The sequence below is a fragment of the Artibeus jamaicensis genome, unplaced genomic scaffold, assembly GCF_021234435.1.
Source record: "Artibeus jamaicensis isolate MK-2021 breed Jamaican fruit bat unplaced genomic scaffold, CSHL_Jam_final contig_700, whole genome shotgun sequence".
Classification (NCBI taxonomy): Eukaryota; Metazoa; Chordata; class Mammalia; order Chiroptera; family Phyllostomidae; genus Artibeus; species Artibeus jamaicensis.
The window spans coordinates 14628035-14649170 of NW_026521930.1; the positions used below are offsets into that span (position 1 = coordinate 14628035).

Below are 21136 nucleotides of genomic sequence, written 5' to 3' on the forward strand. Positions count from 1 at the left end.
CTATTCCTCACTATTGTACTTCCCAAACTGGGAATGCAGTCCTAATGGAACTGGGCAGTAAAATAGTTGTTCATATGCCTGTGTGTGTGTGTGTGTGTGTGTATGTATTTATTATCAGAAATCAAAATGGTATCCCATGAGTGTTTGCTGAATGAAATCATTTTACTGATGCTCTGAGGAAGAAAAGGGGAAGCACAGTCACCCAGATTCCCTTCAGGCATTAGGTCAAGACCTGAACTTTCTCTACCTTGGCCTATGTTTCCATGACAACAGAGAGAACCTGTGGTGGTTTCAGATATCGACGGAATTCTGGGGGAAACAGTATTTACCTGAACCATAGTTTGGTATTTTGTAATTCAGCTTAATTTTGCAGGAAAGGACCGAGTCTCAGAGAACTCTTAAACCAATCATTCAACTTTCAGATATTCTGCTTTAATCTATTTTCAGGAGTACATTATGCAATAAAGTAGATCAGAGGCAAGGAAATCATACTTACCTGAGTTAGGGCTTCAGCATACATATTTGAATGTTATCTTCTCCTACCCTCAGTTTTCTCATCAATAAAATGGGATGTGGTCAGATTGCCTTACTTATTTGATTTCTGGGGAAAAGAAGTGGGATAATGAATGTAAAATATTTGGTATGCCACCTTGTCCAGAGTAAGTGCTCAATAACTCTTAACTTTGCTATTGTTTTTATGACATTATTGAAATTATGTGGATCTCGATAGGATAAGGGCAAAAATATCAGTGTGGCTTGGCTGGTGAGAAGCAGGAATTGGAGAAGGGGAGGGTGGAAACCTGCTGAGAAGCTGAGTGATATTAGAGAAAGTATCAGCACCCTGGCGTTTGGTGTTCCACTAAAAAGGTCATGAAATATTAACATCCCCTAGAGGAACCTCAAAGAACAGTGGTATCAGCTCCTTCTTGCTGTACAAAAGAGGCTCCTTAGAGACATCTGTGGCCCAGTTATGAGGAGGGAAAGAAGGGGGAGTTAAGGTGCTGACAGTAATTCCAATTGCTTCCTTAGCTGGAAATACCGGAGTTATCAGAGAAGGGCAGAATAGTCAGCTAGCAATGGGCTTCCCTGGAAAAGGTAAAAAGAATGACTACCTAACTTTCCAGCTAGGGAGGAACAAGCTGTTTTGCCCACAGAGGCCAGTTTATATCGACTTACTCTTGACTTCACAACCAACAACAACCATATCACTATCATTGCCACCACCAACATCATCACCATCATCATCACCAATACCACCGCTGACAGTGCCATCATCATCATCATTGTGATCACCATGAAGCAATTCAGCTTACAGGCATAGTGTACTCACTGGGTTCCAGAGGTTACACTAGGCAATTGGCACATATTATTCCACGTTATCCAAATTGTGAAAAAAGATACTCATACTCTTTCCTTTTATAAAGGAGGACCTCATGACCCGGGTAATTTAAATGTTGCCAAAGTCACCCAGCTTGTACAAAGCAGATCCAAGACTCAGAACCAGGCAATCTGCCTCCCAGTCCTCATTACCAACCACTTCATCATCAGGAAGGGGCAATGGAAGGTTATACTCTGTTGCCCCATAACATTCCCTTTTAATTTTTTCCATAATAGGGTCGACCTATGATCTGAGCCTCACAGAATCATATAGCAAACCAGTGGCTCTCAAATATATGCCATATGTACATTTACACCAGTAGAAACCCTTTTCCAAATCTATGCAAAACTCTACTTACAAAGGAGCTAAATTATATAAATTCAAATGTGAGACACTTATTATAAAGCCAGTTTGTGAGAAATATGACAATTTTGATGAATATCATTTTGAAATTGAGAGTATAAATAACTAATATTATTTTTAATTTGTCTTGTAATCTAATTCATTTCAGTACTTTAATTGTTGCATAATATCAAGAAAATGTTGATTCACACATTGATACAGAGTTGCAAAAATAATTTTTTAAAGCCAGATGACCTAAAAATGTCCGGTTAACATAGAATGCAAGCTTTGTCTCCAGGATCAGCACTGTGCTTGACAGACAGTACATTAAAGACATAGCTACTAAATGAATGAATGAATGAATGAATGAATGAATGAATGAGTCATTTTGTGAGAATGAAATGGATATCAAAAGCATGGAGGTAGAAGAGGGCTTTTGCTGTCATTTCCAAGTTTTTTAAAATTTGTCTGACCAATATTTAACAAGCATCTTCTACTATAAGCCAGATACTGTTCTCGGGTGATGGGGGTACAACATTGAGAGGAAAAAGTTCTCGTGGTGTGTGAAGGATGGGGTGGCAGGAGATAGACAGTTAACAGGGAACTCACTGTCAACCCTGGTAGTCCCATTTTTAGGTAGGATGCTTACATAACCCCTCTGGGTTTTGGCATCCTTGTGGGTGACACAGGGCTATCAGTATGTACCCAGCACTGCCCTTGGGAAGAAGAAGGGGAAACACACATAGGTGCAGTCATCTTCATCTCAGTATCAACCTCACAAACACAGAAAAGTACTTGTTTCATTCTGGGATTATTTATTTAATTCTGCACTTGGTATTCTGGGATTTGTGTCTGCATATCATTAAAGCAGCTTCAGTCCAAGAACATATACTTGGAGATGTATTAATATACACTGGGCATAAGCAATTACAAGCCTGGGTATGAGGTGACTGGAATCTGGAGAGAGAGAGGTACATTATAGAAAGCACTGGTTATGTTGCAAGATAAGAGCTACAGTACCAGGTTAAAGCTTTGAATATCAGGTCCTCATCAGTGGGAGGTTCAGTGGTGTTTCTGGAGTGGAAGATTGACATGTCTTGTTTTGTCTATTTAAAATCCCTCTATGGAATCAACATAGAGTGCGAGTTGGGAGGAACTGAGACGGAGAGCAAAGGAACCAATTAGGGAAGCATAGCTTTTAAAAAAAATTTTATTTTATGCTAGGCTACAGAGATAAATGTGATGCACTGGAACAGTAAGCATTGGAAAATGGGGAGGCTTCACCGTTGGGAGATTGAGGGGTTAAAAGTGATGTGATTTGGGAATCAATTGGCTATTCATAGCAGCAAAGGGAGGTGTGAAGGGCAAATGTTGAGGTCTCAAGGTTAAGTAAGTGAGGGGGAGGTGCTTTCATTAGCAAACACCAAGTCCATTGAAGAAGAGAACCATGTGCAAACATTTTGTTTGGGGCATGATAAAACAGCAGTGGGAATAAGGCCTTCACACTGAGACATGCAGGAGCCTGTTTGGGGTACTGTCATGCCTGAGGGGAAGCCCACAAGGAGTAGTCAGGCTGCAGGTGTGTTAAGGATTCCTTAGAAAGTTGATTCAGTGGTTTCCAGTCGTTGCTGCAAATCCTTCACAGGTGTGCAAACAGTATCATAGCACGTGGTCTTACAGAGAGACAACAACTGGTATACAAGAGTTAAGAGACCTAACAAAGCACAGGTGCCACCAAGCAAGATCCCATGTTTATGATGCACTCAAGAATTCTGCCGCACATGTGCATAAGAAGGTCCAGCCAGGGCAAAATACAGTGTTTCTTTTACATGCCATTGTGCTGGAAGAGTGTCAACTTATTCTAAAACCAAGTGAAGAAATGCTCTTTTTTTTTTAATGGTGGCATAATAAATCTTCTCCTGCAGAATACTGTTTTGGTTTGGAAAAATTGCTTTATGCAAACTTGGGTGAGAAGGCAACCCTTCAAGGGTAGAGGGATAGCTGGTGTCAAACTCTCAAGGAGAAGGAAACAGGAAGCAAAAGGATGGGCGTGAATGTTTGCTCACTGGCTCCCAATGCAGGTAGGGGTAAAGGAAGTAGAAATATGGCAGAGAATGTCTGGGACCAGAGTCTAAACAAAGTTGGTGGTGGTAGACTAGCCAAATGACATTTGCAAAGACGTGGTGTGCACAGATCCTTCTGGAATTATGTTTTTAAGATGGGGATCACTTTTCGTATTCTCTTCCATATACTTCCCCTATTCTTTCTGTCTTTTGCACTTCCCCAGTCTTCATGCCTACTAAACTCAAACATGCCTTATATGAGTGGATATGTTTCAGGACATCGTGCAGGGCTGAGCTGCATGTGTGCATCTTGCGATATTTTATTTTCCCTAAACACAGGGAAAATAAAAGCCTCAGTTAACAGGTCAGATGAAGTTGTAGAGTATGAGGTGCCTATAACTGGGAATTGCAATATGGGGACTAAGACCTGGAATTCCGAATTTCTGTGTTTGCAGCATTTAAGGTGAGGTTTTGAGAACCAGGAAGGTTTTCCACCCAGTATCCAATCCATTTGCTATGTAACATTCTAATTTTTGCAGACTAAGCTAGTTTTGTTTTGAGTCCTTGCACCCTTTTGGCTCACCACCAACAATCACCAGCCTCTGAAGATGTGCCAGTATCGCCAGGGACTGAGAACTGCTGTGGTGACTCTTGCCTATGTGCCCAAACAGGACCTTGGGAAGGTTGAGGTCTAAAGGGATTGAGATATTAGAACTTGAGATGTTAGACGTGAAGTCATTTTCTAGTAAGAGATGCTGGAGGGGGACTCATATTGCATAAAGACATATATTTCTAAGCATTTATGGGGTCAAAGAACTCTGCAGCTAAGCTTGTTACAGAGAAAAAATAGAATCTTCTGCAGACTTTGTTTGCCTTCAGACTTGCTCAAGTTCTAGAAAACCACAATGCACAGTGGGTGGGGTGTAGAGGCTTCCCAAAGTAGACCTCTCCTCCCACTCACTTCTTCATTAGGAGAATCACCACTTAGCTGTTTTTGTCTCTGCCACCTACCGTCCCTTGCCCCACGCTCTAACATTCTGTCCTGTGCACTGGAAACAGACTCCCACTCTCCCAAGTGCCAAACATTGCACTCTCCCGTACTGTCACCTCCTGCAACCCACTGTTTCAGGGAAAGCTCCTCTGGGAACTTAAGTTATTTGCTTGCTCTAGGTGTTTCAAAATTTGGAGTTCTGCCTGGTGTGTTGTGGGTCTCTCCTGAAAGGGTTCTGCTCTGAAAATTGTCTCTGTACCTTGCCATTTTTAAGGGGCGGTTATAATGGGGTGTTAGCAAATGAGAATAGAGCCAGGGTCTTTACTTTAGAAGAGCTTAAGATAGACTGGGTAAGGTGGGACTTATTCCTCCTATGAAGAATTGGGGACTGGAAAGTGAGGAAAACTTCATACTATAAAATTAGGTGGCCAGCAAAGAAAAGGAAATATTACAGCTGAGTTGACATTGAGTAATGCTTCAGAAAAGCACTTGATACTGTAAATGATGAAAAAATGATGATGATTTTGTAGTCAGCATCCTCTGCTGCAGCTGGAATAGCATGGTGATAGAAAGAATATTCCCTGGGTTTTTTGATCGACAGATCTGATTGAAAACATTGTCATCATCTCTTATCAGCAAAACAGTGTATGATTCTCCCAGCATCAGTTTCTTCTTCTGTAAATTGGGGCTATAAAAAAACATACCTTAGAGAGTTTTGTGAAAATATACAAGGTCTTTCCAGAAGGTATCAGCCATGTAATATGAGAAAAATAGAAACATTTATTGAAGAAGATACAAGAAACATTGTACATAAAATAATAACACCTCAGTCCCCTTCAAAGTAGGTACCTTGGGACCTTACACAGTTCTCCCCATCATCTGCAGCTGCCTTGTTGTACTTTGCTGAAGCTCACTGACAGTCTGAAATTTCTTCCCTTTCAAGATGATTTTAGTTTTGGATAAAGCCAGAAGTCTCAGGGCACGTAATCTGGGCTATAGCGGGGGCTGAGTCTGCAGGGTGATTTGAGGTTTCACCAAAAAACTCTGCATGAGATGTGGTACATGAGCAGGTGCATTGTTGTGATGAAGTTGCCAATCACCAGTTACCCATAGCTGCGGCCTTCTGAGTCATCTGAATAGTTTTCATGGAGGAATGTTCAAACTGAACGTAAAATTTGGTGTAGATTCATTGCTCTACTTACTCTGTCACCTAGAATGTGACGGCGACACAGTGCACATGCTCACTCAATGGCATCTGCTGCCCCCACTGACCAGTACAGTGAAGTCATCATTGTTCACGCATGCACAGTCCACTGTCCTTGGCTGCCAGGTTATATTAACAATGGTTGGACTTTTTCTGGACAGGCCTTGTGTATATAACATGCTGGCCAGAAGGAATCTCTTGACATGTGTTGCCCTTGTCAGTCTCCAAAAAGTAGTTAAAGACTTGACCTGATGTTTTGTGAGATCCAGCCGGGAAGAATTTAGTTGACAAGGGTTAATGTGAGAGTTTGTGTTCATTTGATTCATTAGCAAGATTAAATAAATTGTGTCTACTGAGAAGACTGGGGCAGAAAGGTAATGTCTACACATTTTTGTATAAATGCCACATCGCTTGAAAAAATTCCCCCTGAAAATTACATTTAGAGTTAGTTGGTTTTGCTTGTGTCATTTTTAGAAAGTTAAATTAAATTTTTAAAAATGAAGAATTTTTATGCAATCAACTGGTCAGGGACTGAGAATCAAAATAATTCATAATAATACTTGCAAATATGCATTGAATGATTACTAGATGGCAGACACCAGCCTTAGAATTTACATGTATTGCATTATTTTATCTCTTAACAACTTAATTTAGGAAGCAAAATTATACTTACTTACTCTTAGAAAGAGTGGAACTGGGGCTTTATGAGCTTATAACTCCATAGATATTTGAGAGCAGCTCTAGAAAGTATGCAGCAGAGCCTTCAACCGAAGTACCAAGACTCCAGAAGATGTGTTCCCAACTCTGCAGTAAGCTGCCTGCCCTTGTAGGTGGAGCCAAGAGTTCCCAGACCTTCCATCAGGGTCCTCACTTGTCAGGTGGCCTTGAATGAGCAGGGCTGCAACTGACTGTCATTGAGGAAAGTGGATAAACTCTGGTGACCCCACAAATTTAGTTAATCTGAAATTTACTTAGTCCCTCTCATGTGAACCGCATGCCTCTTGGTGGTGTAGGACACTCAGAAATGAGACAGCTGTTTGATTACTTTTGCAGCAGTGAGCCTGTGGGGGTGAAGAGGGTACTTATTCTGGCCTAGTGAGGGTAAGTGTTCATGGCCGTGAACGTGTATTGCTGGTCCTTGTCATGCCTGTGCCAGTGCCGAGAAGCACATTGCATTCATCATCTCAGTGGTTCCCAATTGCTGATCTAGAGATTCATCTGATTCCGTAATGACATTTTCAACAGACTACAGCTAAATGAGAGAACTAAGGGCAATTTAGAGAAAAAAAATTATTGTTGTTCAAGTAGGGTTGTCTCCATTTTCCTTCCATCATTCCCCCCTCCCAATGCATCCCCACCTCCTACCCTCAATCCTACCCCCTTTGGCTTTGTCCATGTGTCCTTTATACATGTTCCATGACAACCCTTTCCCCTTTTCCCTCTTGTATCCCCTCGCACCTCCCCTCTGGTTACTGTCAGCTCGTTCTTAATTTCAATGTCTCTGGTTATATTTTGCTTGCTTGAAAATTTTAATAGACCTACATTTAATCAATTCAAAGGGCTGCTTTTTATTTTGAGATTATGTCCTTGCTTTTTGGTACAAAAATGCCCTTTCTGTTATGAAATGATGATGATACCACATGGTGTGTGTGTGAATATACTAACTTGGCCAAAAAAAGTCATTAATTTCATACAATGCTTCTATTGTTTTTAAACACTTATTGCAATAGCTCATGAATTAGAGAAAAAATTTGAAAATCATTGCAGTTCTATGAGGAAGCTATTATTAGCCCCATTTTACAGATTAAAAAACCGAGGCCCTGAGTTTTTAATTCACACGTTCCCCTTCACATGTCTTATAGTGAGCAGACCTTGGCTGCAAGCCCAGGTTTTGTGTTTCTGCAGACCTGGAACACCTCCACCATGGGCATGCTGGCACTTTTGTTCATGTGTATGGCTATATGCGCACATATGGGTAAGGAGAGTGTAGTTTTTGTTATTGTGGGTTGGTTTTGCTCGTTTTTCGTGTGCAAGATGTTATATTGTACGCTCTGAAACATTGGAAAGCTCTTTCCTTGAGGAGTTTTCTGCAAGAAAACTTCTGTAAGACATTCTGCAGAAAATTTCTGCAGACATTCTGCAGAAAACTTCTGCAAGACATTCAGACCCAGCTCGCCTAACAGCTGCTCTGTGCGCACGTGCCAGGATGTGCTGTACTGTTGCCCTATTGCTTTCACAAGCAAAGCTGGAAGGACCATCCTGGTCATGTACATCTGTGTCCATCTCAGGTTTTCTGCAGGCAGAAACCGAGAACTGTAATAATCATGATGAGAAAAATATGCGTATTTTAAACTTTGAACACGGGTGCCAAACTGTCATCTCCAGGACCGTACCAGTTTTGGGTCTCACTGTATTTGAAATTACCCATTTCTCCACCACATCAATTCTAGATAGTGCTGGTAACACTTATATTTGTTTAATTAGTTGATTTTATTGATTGATTGATGCCACTCTCATGGACAAAAGGTTGCATGCAGCAAACTGTTCTAAACAACCAATGTAATTTTGAAAAGAGCTTTTGTAGTGAGAGTTAGTTGTGAGCTGGGCATTGTTTGTATACTTGGATTTCTGTTCATTTAGTCTTGGTCTCACAGACACCCCACATCCAGGGAGCTAGTGGTGTCTGAGGATCGTCGACACAGACGCAGCCTCTGATCTCCAGCTGCAATCCTGTCATTATATGCAAAGCAATTATCTGGAACCTATGGAATCGGTTTTGCCTGAGCCACAGCTCTTTCTTCTAAAAGAAGAGAACCGTGCTCATCAGAGCAGCCAAACTGTCAGCCCTCCAACTCTGTGCCCTGGAGTGAGCATGTCTTTGCCAGGAAAACCATATCTGAGAAATGGAGCTTCTGCAGGGCAGCTCAGAGGACCATCAGGAGCTGAGACCTCATTCTGGAGGTCCAGGGACCAGCTTAACATACAGAGAGCTAAAGTGAAATAAAAGTGTTTAAAATGATGATCTAGAAATACAGAATTCTTGAATTTCTTGAGCAGAAAAAAAACCACAATAGGTCAATATCATTTCAATCCTAATTCCTGTTGTATTCATCCATCTATCCACCAATTCAGTATTTCCTCAGTGCCCACTATATGTCAGACAGTATATTACATCCTGCATTTTAAATAGTTAAACCTGGGGGTGAAAACATTTTCAATTTTTGTCATTTGAAGTGCCAGACTTCCCACCACCACTCTCAGTAGACTGACCCAAAAGAGCTCCAGAATTAATATATTAGAAAAATCCGGGGCCTGGCCGCGAGATTGAAAGGGGTGAGGGTGCAGGAAGCTTTTCTGGAAGCTGAAGCCGCGTTTGCAAAGCAAGCACCCTTTTTACACAGTGCTACTTCTACCTGCCCTACCCGTCAACCTCACATATCCCTCATCCCCTGATCCTGTTCTCCCTTTGTTTTTTTCCTATAGCAATCACCACTTTCTATATTCTGTACAATTTAATTATTCTTATCTTTATTTTTATTATCTGCACCCCTGCCTTAAATCGTAAGCTCTGTGATCTTAGGGGTCTTTGTCCTTCTACATGGATATAGCCCTAGGGACAAGAATGGTGCCTGGAAGTATAACTGACACTAGCCAAATAGAGTGTAAGTATTTCAACAAGTAGGTGACTCCACGTGCTCATGATAGAGACAATAAATAACAACATTTCTATAGATACTTTCATTCTCATTTTACTGAAGATTGAGACTATGTAGCTGCCTGTGTTTGGAAGTAAGAATAACATCTAAGCCACTCTGACACTGTCACAAGCTAACCCCAGTTTGGATAATTATGTTTAAGACCAAGAAGTCCTTCCTTCAGTCTAACTGGAGTTTTTGTTGTTCCAATGCAAGCAACTTCCATAGAAGATCTTCCTTAGGCTGAATGTCTGGCTTTTTGACAGCCTTAGGAAATTATTATAATAAGGAATTATGAAAGAGAGAAAGACAACAATTTCCTGTTTTCATTTAAACAGCTGGCAAAATTGAGTGAAGGTAAAGTTACAAACACTGTTCTGTGGATTGAATTAAAATGTGAGCTGACCTTCTGCCTAAAGAAGTACCACTGGGAGGTGGCATTGCCATCACAGGTTTTCCAGCACTCTCTCTGCCCCCCACAGGGTGTGTACAGCCACTCAGTTCAGAATCCTTGTGGCTGAAAGGCACGAAGGTGGCCCTTGCACGTGCATGCAACATGTATTCCCTAGTGATACTGAGTGCCCGAGGATTCTTTGCAGGCAAAGAAAGCTGTCCTCCCCCCGCCAACTTCTCCCGTTTATTGATGTAGTTGAATTGTTTCAGAGTGAGTAGCATTGGTGTGGCTTTTTCTCAGTTTTTGTTGAGATGAAATTCAAATTCCATCTTAGAGGCTGCTTCAAAGTCTGGCCGAGTTTTGTCGTTGAGTAGGCAACGGTGGCAACTGTGGCATCACCATTTCATCTGGGGCCGTCAAGTGTTCTGTTCCTGATTGACGTGCACCGATAGTCACCCCTGTAAAAGCTTTCCTGCCAGTCCTGTGAGCAGGTGCCTTGCAGATAGGTGCGTACTTGTCTCTGTGCACAACCGTGCTTGTGTGGGGATGTGGCTGTCTGGAAGACCGAGTCTAGCCCCAAAGCATTGTCACGTGCATTTAGAAGGTCTGGATCCCATTGTCTCACTTTGCAGGCCCCCAGTGTGCCTGACTGTGAAGACCCCAGTTTAAGGGGAAGTCTGAGCCACTATGCAAAATGGGTCTGTAGGAATCCAATCACCACTGAGCACTTTTGACTTTGGGGAGAAAACGGACTGGAAAACAGGAGTTGGCTCAAGGCAGCTGAGAGCAGTTATTGGTTCCTTATGTAATGTATTTGTTTTTCATTAAACCATTCAGATAAGGTCTTATTAAAGTGCCATGTATTATTTATCGTGTTTCTTATGAAAATGAGCTGAAGGGGAAAGTCTGTCCTCTTTGGGGGCATTCTCAGGCTCTGGCAATGCCACTGAGAAGAAAATGAAGGACAGTAGGGCGAACCCCCCTCAGCCCAGCAGTGCTGGAGGCAAAAGGAGGGAGCAGGGCAGGGGCAGCCAGGATCGGACGGGCAGGAGCTTTGACCCTGTATTCCACCTACATTTCGCAGAGTGGCTTTCCTTTTGATTTTATGAATTGCAAAATTTAGAGAAAAATGAAAGACAGGTAGGAAGTAAGAAAAAAATAAGAAGACAGAAAAGAGGGGACCATTTTGTCTGTGAATCACACCTTATCTGATGAATATGATCTCTCCATATATACAGCAATAATCTTTCAAACTAACCACTGCCACCCCCCTCCAAAAATACATAAAATACCAGCCTGTACAACCCTGATCTCCCAGGTCGATTCACTTAGGCTGAACCACGCTCCTGTATTCCCTCTAAACTGATGGGATGTGTGAGTCGCAGGACGTCGGAGGGTGAGGAGTAGAAAGAAACAGCCTGGTTGGGGCCTAGTGTTTGGCACAGGGAAGACTTTATAGTTATTGATGGCATTTCAAAACAGAACAACGAAAAATGGAGCTGCGGTATTATTAATTTGCTTTTCTTCAGAAAGCATTTTGATTAGCCAGCAAAGGGAACTGTGTCTTGCGAGCTAATGGATCAGTTCAGAAGCTGTCGTTTGGCCAAGAGTGTCCCTGTGAGCCCCACGGAGAGGTCGGGGGTATCCCCGTGGCCAGTCCTGGGTCCTGCCTGAAGTGCTTCTTTCCGAGGGTCCCCAGCACTTTTGGAGTGCATCGGTCTTATAGGGCACTCTGGAGCCTGAAGCGAGGTGTCTTGCAGGGAACCCAAACAATCAAAAAAGATGCTGTTCAGACAGCCTCTTGCTCTGTTAAAGAAAAAGGAAATCCAGCCACGGGGTCACAATCTGTATCACACAATATAGCCTGATCCCTGATCACAAATTAACCATGCCAAAAGTGTGCTTTTCCTTTTCTGCGGAGGACCCGGGGTGTGTTAGAGTCTTAAAATTTTCTTTTGATTTGCAGAGCACATCCTATTTTATTGCATAAAGACTAACAAAATCTACTAATGAATAATTATTACTTCGTAAAATAAAAGGGAGGGGGGAGACCCTTCTGCAAGAGCAGAATGCTAATTTGGCCAAGGAGGGCTGGTGAGGCAGGAAAAAAATAAAATAAATAAACCGTTGTCATTTGCCCGCTGTAGCCCACAGAGTAATCTTTTATCAGACATGGACTTCCCCACCTTGTGCATTTATAATTTGAGAAGAGTGGGGATTCTGAGCTGGAAGAAGCCCCCCCCCCCCCCCCCCCCGCCCCTTGCATTCACCAGGGGCTGGCGTTACTTAGTCCAACAGGCTTCATTTCCACGCCAGCCAGGGCGGTTTCTCCCACTCAGCGGCTCAGGGCTTGTTGGTGTGCCGGCTGCTTCCTGCCCAGCCTAGGCAAGGCGCCCAGGGAAAGCTGCGCCCTGAACGCCTGGGGGTGCATCACCGCCTCTGCAGTCCTTCCAGGGGGTGGGGGTCCCAGACATTGCCCTGCCTCTGGTGCCTGCAGCCCCTGCTCCGCCTGTCCCCAGCCTCTAGAGTCGTCCCAACGCTTTAGGAAGGGGAATCCCGTTGTCCTGTTTATTTGTCAACCAGTCGGACAAATGAACCAAACCGCCACCCAAATCTAAGACTCTGGGTCCCGGCTGGACAATCGCCTGAATTGCCCAGCTTTCCTGGGTGCTGGCGATGTAGGGCGCTCGCTCGCTCGCTGCCTTGCCCGCCCCGTGGAGATTTTTAGCAGACACAATTTGAATTTTGGTGAGTCGTTTAAAAAAAAAAAGGCAAAGGGGAGGGAAAAAGACACACACACACACACACACACACACACACACACTCTCCCAACCTTTCCCTGGACCCATTTGACAAATGAGGAGGCACGCAGCATCTGATCAGGACCAACTGGAGTGAACCTCAGTGTGAGTCAAATTCTCTCTCTCTCCCTCTCCTTTCCCCCCTCCCTCTCTCTTACCCTTAGCTCTACCCCCTCCCCCCCCCCACTCAGCACCTACAGGAGGGCAGCTACCCCTTCTACCTTTCATAAAAGTTGCCTTTGCTTGTTCTTTCGTCTTCGCGGGGAGGAGAGGGCGGGGGCCGTGGGGTGGCGGGGGTACATGCCACATTGAGGGACACGAGAAAGCAGGGCCCAATAACCACACACACACAAAGATATAGCCACGAAGGAAGCAAAATAGTTTCCTGACCTTCTCAAGTGTCTTAGTTGGAGGCAGATGAACGCAGGGTTCTAGCAAACCCAAAGGAAAGAAAAAAGAGAGGGAGGAGGGACCCACGCGGTGCGGCGTGGGGGGGGGAGGGGGAGAGAGAGAGAGAAAGAGAGAGAGAGAAGAAGAAGAGAGAGCTGCAGCCGCTGGGGTTTGACTTAGATAATCAGCAAAATTAAAAAGAAAAAAAACTGTAGCGTCCAGGCAAAGAACGGCGTGATTGCATGAGAGCGTCCCCACTCGTGCTCGGCGGGCGCCAGAGAGACAAAATGCAGCATCCTCTGACGGGGGCCACCTGCGTGGCGCTCCCCAACGTGGGCATGTGTCCCCAGCTCTCGTGTGCCTTGACTTTTATGTACTTACAGCAGGTAAGGCGCGCGGCTTCCCTCGGTGGCTGCTTCCCAGGCTCACGGACTCGGTCCCCGTCGCTGGGCTGTGCTGGTACCTTGGAGGGGATTGGGAGGGGGCTTGTGCTTTCGGACAGGAGGGCTGCGTCGGAGCCCCTCATTTTCCCTGGACCTCGGCTACCCTGCGCCCAGCTGTCTGTGCCCCTCTGTGCATACTTTGAAAGCCTGTTTCCAAGCCTGGGTAACAGGAGTTGAAATTGCAAACTGCCTTCTCCTTACTCGCATCTTTCTCCTGCCAGTGCGTCGGTGGTGATCTGAGTCTACCCCCTCTGAGGCTAAGAGTTTGGATCTTTCTGGAGGCATTTGGTGCTTGCACTTTCAATTCAGCAGCTTTAATAGGGAGTGAAAAAAACATATATGGATGTGTGTGTATGCTCACTATTTTTGTTTTCTTAAGTTTGTCTGGGTGGTGCTATCTTCAGTTGCTTTTGGAATCAGAGCCTTCGGGTGTCGGGAGCGAATCAGCCCCAGAATCTGCCTCCAAACTCCCTGGCAGTGCTGTGATGAAGGCGAGCTGTTTGGGATGCTGTCTTTGTTACTACGTGTAAAGGCTTTAATTTTTTTTTTCTTCCTCCACTCCCTCTTAATGGTCTTGCTGTGAGATTTTGTGTTTATTTTCCATTCTGCGTACATTTCAGAATCTTTCATTGTGTTTCTTTCTCTGGGTGTTTCCGGTGGACCTTCTCTGTCTGTCTTTCCTTCTTTAATAGTAGAGCCACTGCCTAAGTTGGTTTCTGGGTTTGGGGAACAGCTCAGTGTGGCCTCGAGAGGGAGGGGTGACAAGCTCAGCTTTCTCTCACTGGGCAGGAGCTGTGGATGTGACTGGCAGAGACAGAAGTATTTTTTCATATAGATGGGAATCCTTTTCCCTGTCCCATCCTGCTGTAGGAAGAGTTAACAGTGATTGCAGTCATTTCATCTGTTGTGTTTTTTTTTTTTTTGATGGACTCCCTTCCAGAGTTCCATTTGTCAACTATGTGTGGTTGTGGTCCTACTAAAGTTCCTTCACAAGTGTCCAGACAAGGGGCTTCCTCTCCAAAGACGCTCAGTGTCAGTCTGTTAAAGGAATATATGTATCATAAAATGTCAAGATTCCGTTTTGAACATTCAGGTAATTTGTGATCAAGTTGGTTGCCTCCAGAAAATATTTTTAGGCATATTTTCTATTGCAAGTCTTTGAGAACAGCCTTTTTATATCATTTTAATAACTTGGGAAGAAATTGGTTTATCCTTTAAAATATTATTTTATTCCATTTCTCATGAAGTAAATTGTGCCAGGAAACATTTCATCTGCTTCTTCCATTTCTGTGTCTTTGCTGTGTGTGTGTGTGTGTGTGTGTGTGTGTGTGTGTTTAACACTAGTTACCAGTATCCTAATGAGCGTTTCTACAGATGCTCAGCCTTAGTTGAATTTAATCTAATTATTAATATGAGTTGATCTTTTGCCTCCTACATTCACTTCTTTCATAGTATTTATTAATCAATTTGAACAGCATTGCCTAACAAGTAGAACGCTCTAGCCATTCAGTGTTCTCACAGTCTCTTTGTGCATTATTCTTTTTTAATAAATTGGTCTTTCTTCCTCCTAGATTGTTAAATTGGTTTGCTCATGCAGGCACAACTTAGGAAGGAGGAGAGTGACTTTGAGTGGGAGGTGATTCTTGCCATGAAAAGGACAAGTTATATAGGATAAACACAGGGGTTCTCAGCATCTGTCTGGCAGTCTCTTCCAGGAGGGAAAAGACTCCTGCTCAGGAAAGGGGAGGCTCAAAGGGAATGTTGACAGCCATGGCAGTCATTTAGAAGTGACTAAATCAGCATCGTTGTCCCATATGAAGACAGACAGAGGTGGGTTTTGAAATGTGCTATGGCACACACTCCCTCTCAAAAGAGCAGGGAGTGCTTTGAGTGGAACTGGTGATGGGCTGATGCTGTGACACAGTGTCAGAATGTGGTATGTGTGTGTGTGAAGGTATGTATGTTTTCTGAGTTCCACTAAATGCCTGAAGTACAGTGCAAGCAGACATTTGTTTTTGCCTGCCTCATTGAGAGTCAGGTTTTTCTATCGGCACCTCCCACCATTCCTAAAGGTGCACTTTCAGGATTGGAGAGCCATTCCTTCAGGTCATCCCTTCCAGCCATTGCTGTCATCACAGTTTGTACAGAAGTCTCACGCCGTACCCTTTATTCAGCAGCCCAGGCAATTGGCTGATTAAGGGTGAGAAACAGTTCACCTCAATTACCACAACCACTTACGGGTACAATCTATACATCTTCTATCTATACATGGCCACTGTATTTTCTATCTACTATGAATCTTTAGCTATTATTGTATCTCTGTTTAATTGTGATGATCTACACTCACAGAGTAAGTTGATAAAATGGATGAATCAAGCTGCATCTATGATAAATGACATCTGTATTGAAAACCTTTTATTGTATTACTATTTATGAATAAACATATTTCAGGGATGCTTGTCATTCAGATCACCAATTACATAAGAGAATAGTTAAGACCAACTATCTTATTTTGGAACCTTTATTTTGTTTTATAAAATTGTGCACTCTCATTAGGGGCCACAAAATCTTCAGTGAAATATAATTTCCTGGAATGAAGTTTCATATGGTGCTTATTTCTCATCCAATATCAAAGGAAAATTACTTCATCATTTGCTTTCTTTGCCTCACTCTTGACATCCAACCTTTCTTCCTAAAGCCTCCCGGATTTGTTCCTAAGACAACTCATAAAAAATAAAAATCAATTGGGATACCTCAGGATCCAAGTCTCCTCTGAAAGACCACATGTAAACAATATAACCCTTTTGCCACAAAAAAAAAAACTTATTTATTTAGCCCAACTTGAGTGTTTAAATTGCTTAGGATAATCCATTTCATTTATTTATCCTAGTAACTCTACCTTGAGTAGGCATTTTGCTATAGTTATATATATATTTTTTTCTCTCTTCTTTTAACATTGGAGATATTACTACGTTTTATAATTGCAAGGTGGTATAGTGTTGCACACTCCTCTTGGCACTGTGACACCAAGTGCAATGATGTACACGTACGCATATACACACACCTTTGTCCCTCTAGTATATAGCGTGTGTCTTGCAGAGCATTCTCAGGTGGGACAGGCGAATACTGGAGCTGCTGGCTTTAATCTTGCAGTCCTGGGAAAGTCTCTGCTTCTGCTTCCATTCTTAGTACACGGCAGAGGCTTTATTGTGTCTTCTTTGCTGGTGAATCTTTTTCTCAGGTGAACTTCAAACTCACATATATACCCAATGCAGAATCTCCCCAGAGTTCCAAAGTGAGTACCCACGTAAACATTTTTTTTTTGTTTTGAGGGAAAATTCTAAATACAAATTCCACATTCGAGGCTTTGCAATGAGTGGATTCAAAAGAGAATATGTCTTGTTTTCCTCACAGAGGAAAAGTAGAAAACAACCATGCACATACAATGCAAAAATTAAAGATGCAGGGTACACATTCTAAGTCACGGGGAATACAGCAAAGAGCATCTATCATGTGGGAAGCATGGTGAGGCTACGACAGAGCAGACGAGGTTTGTTCTGCGATGCCCACACCTTGCTGGGCTGCCCCCAGAGCTACGGCTCCCACTGACTTCCACCCACCCTGAAACAGCATAAGTGGCACATGAATTTAGTTTTCCCTATCTCTGAACCCCTATCTGGGTCTCCCAGTATGCTTCTCAGAAAGCATCTCATCTGTCTGATCCGGTTCACCCAGAACATTTTTATCAGCCTGGATTTAAAAACAAGTGAAATGCTTGAAATCCACATTAAACAGTGGGGGAAAGGGGCCTCCAAAGTGGGCCATGCCACTGTCGATATCTGAAGATTGGTAATTTTTCCCACTTAATGATGATCCATGTGGTTTGTTTTAAATAGTGAAGTGGTTTGTACAAAGGGTAATTCCTGGTAAATGAAGCCATTGCTCACTGTGGACATCTTCAGATCGAAAGCAATTGAACTGAAACCTGCATATCAACCCTTTCTGTCTTTAATTAGAAAGCAGTGCTCAGTACAGAGTCACTGGGAAGATGGGCTCTCACAGGAAGGCTGTAGGAGGGGGATCACCCCCTGCACCTGCCGCAGTTATAAATTTGGGAACGTTCGGTAGACCATAACAATCATGGCTGCGTAGACAAGTTCAATTCTCATTCCGGTTACTTACCTTGTGCTGCTCAGCCTGATGATTTATAGGGTACCAAATGGCATTTTATCACCTTCTTTCTTCTTGGCTTAATCTTATGTTGATTTATTAGATCGTGCTGTGGATTGGAGGTAGTCAATAGTGTCAATAATGAAGAAAAGAATTAGAATAAGGATTATCTTCATGTCTGAATTGTTTAAGGAATGTAAGTGGCCGGAATAAGCACATTGCTAGGCTTGGGTGATGGTACAGTACAGCATGGTTCCCTCAGTTTCCCCCTGGAGAGACCCTGTTATGAACTAGTTCATTAACCAATCATCCTGGTTGCTCTATTTTTTTCAGTTCAGGGGAGAAGGCATAACATGCTGGGCTCTCCTTGGCCAGATAAGGCCCCTATCTCGGATGGGCTGGGGTTCCTCATTCCTCCCATTTTAGGAACTTGTGGAAGGGGGTGGGCATTGCCTGCAGGGTCACTTGGCATGCTTGTGCCTTAGGATTATTTCATTGTAAACATCCGTTAGCCCACAGAGCAAGTCCTGCCCCAGTCAGCAGCTCTACCTGCCGTTTCGGGCGGTTTCTGCGTCCGAATGCACAACGGCTGCTCCTGCCTCTGCCCAGCAGAGACAGCCCACGTTCTCAGTGCTCACGCACCATCTGTTTTCCTTACAGCTGGCCCTTGAGTAATTGTCCAGTAGCTGATGGACTGAGGGTAGACAATCTTTTTTAGGGTTTTCTGATTCATTTAACCAGGCTCTCTGCCCCAAGAGAAAAAACATAATGCTTGTTTATTCATATTGGCCGGGTGAAAACAGTGTAGTTTGTCAGGCAAATAATAGTCTTCTGGAAGAGGAAGAGATTGCAGCATTGTAAACAAAATCAGGTTGGTGCATCTGTGTCTCAGGGGGCTGGGAGATGCGGGAGATGTCATCCTGTGAATGAGGCAGAGCTGACAAAGTGTGGGCGTAATTGCCCCATCTGCAGAGACCTTCCTAATGGACAGGAGAGGTGTCCCAGTGTGCTGTTTAATTCAATTAGGAAAAGCCAACAAAGTTCCATTCATCAATAAAGTTTCCTATTTCCGGGAGCTGCTCGAGAGAACTTTGCGGGGCTGAGTCTTGGCCTGTGGCTGTCTGCATGATGTGGCTTGTCCCATTGAGAGGGGCTGTGTCAAATAAGGTCAGCTCTCAGGCACAATAGCTCAGGAGGGCCCTGGCCTTGGCCTTTCAACCACGCTGAGTGCAAGCCAGCTGCGGAAATTAGCAGTGAACCTGCAGGCTGCTCCCACAGAGAGAAACTGTTGCAGAGGAGGATTTCTGAAGGATTCCCCGAATGCAACCCCCCCAGGTTGGGGTTAGGAAAAAGCTTATATGGTTGGAAATTTCTGGCAACTGAACGCATTTGGGAAAAGGGGATCTTGATGCTATTTCCAATCCCGGCATACTGTGGTCTCAATTGATTGGTCCTGGCTGAAAAAGAGCAGAACGACCGCTTTTCATTGCCCAGGTTCTCACTCCCGATCCCTCTCTGAATTTGCATTTCTTGTTTGTTAAGCACCAGACAGTTCACAGAACACTTTTGCTATGCCTTTTCTGACCTGCTAGACTATAAGGTGGCAGAGGCTTTTTCTTTCTGTCACTTACTCTGCCCACAATTCCTAGAATAAAGTCTAATATGTAGTAGTTGTTCAAAAAAATTTAAGGCATGAATGAATGAATGAATGAGTTTCTAGAACCTTAGGAGCAAGGGGAGGCAGTGATTGCTCCCTATTTTATAGACTTATATGATATCATATTCACTCATTTATTTTTTCTTTCACTTGGCCATACAAAAAAGTTGTTTCCAGGCATTAAGAATATTGCACCAAATCAATTAGGAAAGGTCCTTGCCACCATGGAGCCGGCATTCCAGTAAAAGAAGCATAGATGATGAACAGGTGAATTGAGAAGGTATTTTCAGATTTGAGAGAGTGCTATTCAGGCAATAAACAGGATGATGGGATGAAAGATTAGTGGACTCTCATTGTTTGTTCGGGGTTTATCTCACAGGTGGGTCAGTGTGGGTCTCACTAAGGAGGCCATGATCTTTCTGACCTGAGGAAAAGGGAGCATTAGACATGTGAAGAGTTGAGAAAGGAGGTCTAAGAGTGGGGAAGTGAAGTTCACCTGCCTCGACTGCAAAAGAGCTCATGGGGCCAAGAGCAGAAGGACATAGTGAGTGGTAGAATTGGCTCACGCATCAAGTGGGATTCTCTGCAGGAGCTTCTGTGGTCCTCTGGGGCCATATTGGGAACACGAAAAGATGGAAATGAGTGCTCCTTGATCAGATGAGAGAAGACCACTCCTGAGTTCTGGAGAAACTCAGGGGCTTTTGGAAATAGGTTTCAGGGTCAGAGGTAGAGAGAGGGTTTTAATGGGAGCCTTAAGAAAGACGTGAAGGTGGAACATCAAGAGTCTGGGTGATGTCTTCTTTTAAAGCCTCATCAAGGTACTTAGACAATGGGCTTGTGACTTTGAAAGCAGTGCGTGGGGTCCCCTGACTCTGAAATTTCAGGCATTCAAGCATCCCCTTTCTAATTACTAATTTTTACTAATTCACTCATCATTGCAGTTGATATCTACTTAATAGTTTTAGAATCAACTTACATTTTGAACTTCAAAGTAGATTTTCTCAAAACAAAGTAGCCACAGCATCACGGCTGTGCTATTTTTTTCTAATATACATTCAAATAAATATTCATTCACATATTCATTCATTCATTCCATGTTCGTTGAACTATTAGGTGCCAGCTGCTCTTTGAGACTTTCTCAGTAAGCAGTGGCCTCCGTCCTCATGGAGAGTCTATTAAATTGTTCATCCTTGTGCCGTCTTGTGAGATACCAGTGCAGTATCACACCTTGGAATACATTGGCTGGGTCCATTGGATTTCCCAGGAACCCCTGTTCGTGTTTGGCATGGAATCATTCATTTCTCCCCTGACCCATTTTGCAAAGAGGAAGACTCTAGTTATCTGCTTTGCATCACCTTCCTCCCCTCTGGCAGAGCAGCAGTCAGAGTACACGGCAAAGGAAAGGAAAGCAGGCACATACTCAACACCTGCAGCGTGCCGGGGCTTCGAGAAAATGGGGCTGGGGTGGCGGGGTGCGGTGCTGTGGTTTCTAACACGGGGCCAGGCTCTAGGTGAGGAGCAGTCTCTCGCCGTTTTGCTTCTGCTCTTTATGTTGTGTTTAAACACACACAGAATCGAAATTAGGAATTGGAGCCAGACTGGAAAGCA

The 21136-nt window shown here is 43.6% G+C and overlaps 1 protein-coding gene across 3 annotated transcripts in view; it reads left to right on the forward strand.

The window, feature by feature from the left end:
* RBFOX1 (RNA binding fox-1 homolog 1) overlaps nt 1–21136 on the forward strand; it is a 1505061-nt gene that overhangs the window by 1121693 nt on the left and 362232 nt on the right. Inside the window, exon 1 of one of the 3 annotated variants that reach the window (XM_053671757.1) lies at nt 12930–12973. The exons of the other annotated variants lie outside the window; for them this stretch is intronic. The gene's annotated coding sequence lies outside the window, so the exon portion shown is untranslated. Of the gene's footprint in view, nt 1–12929; nt 12974–21136 lie in introns of those variants that run through there. 3 annotated transcript variants of the gene reach the window in all.